At 37.2% G+C, this 2,563-nt stretch overlaps 1 non-coding gene across 1 annotated transcript; it reads right to left on the bottom strand.

Annotated features, from left to right (window-relative positions):
• Nucleotides 1-1,700: 1,700 nt before the first annotated feature.
• LOC138807241 (U6 spliceosomal RNA) lies at nt 1,701-1,807 on the bottom strand. Its single transcript, XR_011366105.1, has one exon. It is a non-coding gene; the product is annotated as a U6 spliceosomal RNA (small nuclear RNA).
• Nucleotides 1,808-2,563: the final 756 nt, after the last annotated feature.

Below are 2,563 nucleotides of genomic sequence, written 5' to 3'. Positions count from 1 at the left end.
AGCATTGTTACCTCCCCTTTGTTTTTCCCCCACCATCCCTTCCCTTCCACCTCCACAAGTACACTCCTCACCACTCCCCATCCCAACCCGGCCTAAATTGTAAAGTTCGTTTTTCAACATAGTGTCTTGTGCATCTCATTGTTACAATGGGTCAACCTGTATCCCTATTTAAGCATTTTGCTTTTTCCCTTTCCCTCCCCAAATTAGAGAAGTGTATATACAAGATGCAGGCACAATGACATCAAATACAGTGAAAACAGGAGTTATGTTGTGTGTAAGGACCATATAAAGATTTAAAAAATCACATTGTACGTTATAATTACGTTAGAAACAACAGCAAGAAAGAAAAAAAAAAAACACCCGTGTTCCTATCTTGAAGTTCATTTAGCTTAACATTACCTTATCTAGTCATATGCACATAGTTTTTTTTTTTTTTTTTTTTTTTTTTACCATTACTGCTTATACCAGACATATATTTACTTAATGCTAATAAGGGATACCATGGGTCCTATGATTCTTTGGATTTGCATTTTTTCCATTTCGTAACAAATTGGGTGATGTCATTCATTCTGATGGATGATAGAATTCCCCCCCACACACACACACCATTTTCTTGATGCATTCATCTCCTGAGGGGCATCGGGGTTTGTTCTATATCTTAGCTATGGTAAATAATGCTGCAATGAACATAGTTGTGCTGGTAGTTTTAGTATCGTCTTGTTTGTGTGGATCATTTCGGTGAATGCCCAAAAGTGGGATTGGTGGGTCATAGGGGAGCTCTATGTGGAATCTTTTTTTTGTGTGTGAAAATATTGTACAGAGGGGTTACAATTACATGGGCAAGATAATGAGTAAATTTCTTATCAAGCATTGTGGCCTCCTTCTTTGTTTCCCCTTCCCATCCCTTCCCATCTTCTTCCTGCCCCCCCATCCAATCTTCCCTGCTCCCCCACCCCCACCAAAGTTGTAAAGTTTATTTTCGAGTTGTACATCTCATTGTTGCAATTGGTCCTCCTGTATCCCTATTTAAACGATTTGTTTTTCTCCTTCCCCTCCACAAATTATAACTACATCAAATACAGTGAAAGCAGGGGTTATTCTGTGGGGGAGGGACATACAAAGCAACAAAGAAATAATCTTATAAATGTGTTAAAATCAATTGCATGAAAAAAAAACATGTGAATACATATATTAGGGTTCATTTACCTGACATCAACTTATCTGAACTTTTCTGCTTGACTCAGACCTATACTAGATACTGCAAATAAGGGAAACCATGGGACCTATGTTTCTTTGGGACTGGTTTATTTTGCATAATAGAATTTTTTCCAAGTTTTTCCATTTCCTAACAAATGGGGCAATATCATTCTTTCCGATGGAGGCATAGAATTCCATTGTGTATATATACCACATTTTCTTGATCCATTCATCTACTGAGGGGCATCTTGGTTGGTTCCATATCTTAGCTATAATAAATAGTGCTGCAATAAAAATATTCGTGCTGGTAGCTGTAGTGTGGTCTTGTTTGTAAACATTTGAGTAAATACACAAAAGTGGGATTGCTGGGTCATAGGGGAGCTCTATGTTGAATCTTTTGAGGAACCTCCATACTACTTTCCAAAGTGGTTGAACAAGTTTACACTCCCACCAAGAATGCAGTAGGGTTCCCTTCTTTCCCCATCCCCTCCAGCATCTGTTGTAAAAATGTGGACCGCCTCACGAATTTGTATGTCATCCTTGCACAGGGCCCATGCTAATCTTCTGCGTATTGTTCCAATTTTAGTGTATGTGCTGCCGAATTGAGCACAGACCATTTTTTATATATAAAGTGTAATTGATTTTCTTAAACTAGATAATTCAACAAAAAGTAAGTTCAAAAGTATTGTCATGAAATTTTAGAACTATATATTTCTTACATAAGCACACATTTAAGAATAAAGTCAAGATTGATAATGTCAAAAACAAAATAATTCCGTATATTAGTTGTTCAAGAGATGTGTAGCTAGAGGAAATCAGTTATTCTATACAAGTCACCTGTCATAATGAACACTGCAGCAAGTGTTATAGTTTGTTAAAAATTTTAATGTTTTGGGCTGGGAAGGTGGATCAATGGTAGAGCACTTGCCTTGCTTGCATGAGGCCCATGGTTCTATTCCTCAGCACCACATAAGCAGAAAACAAAAGCCGGACATGGTGCTGTTGTGGCTCTAGTGGTAGAGTGCAAGCCTTGAGCTGAAGAGCTGAGGGATAGTACTCAGGCCCAGAGTTCAGGACTCACGACTGGACCTTCCTCCAAATAATTTAATGTTCTAAATATGTTTAATTTTGGGAATTTGCTTATATATGCCAAAATTAAGACTTTTTGTCAGGTCATAAAACTTTTCCATAAAGTATTTAAGATTTATGGTACCAGACATATACTACTAAGTATGTCCAATTCAGAGTTTATAGAAACGCTACTAATGAGAAGTTGCAAAGTCTTGTGTAAAGAAACAGAGCAAAGAATTAAGACTTTTACTACAAATCTTCTGTTACAACTTTAGGGCTTCCTTTCTTTATATGT

The sequence above is a fragment of the Dipodomys merriami genome, unplaced genomic scaffold (assembly GCF_024711535.1).
Source record: "Dipodomys merriami isolate MVZ:Mamm:240054 unplaced genomic scaffold, mDipMer1.0.p SCAF_418, whole genome shotgun sequence".
Classification (NCBI taxonomy): domain Eukaryota; kingdom Metazoa; phylum Chordata; class Mammalia; order Rodentia; family Heteromyidae; genus Dipodomys; species Dipodomys merriami.
Note: the sequence above shows the minus strand (reverse complement) of the source record. Positions and strands in the feature narration are given on the sequence as shown.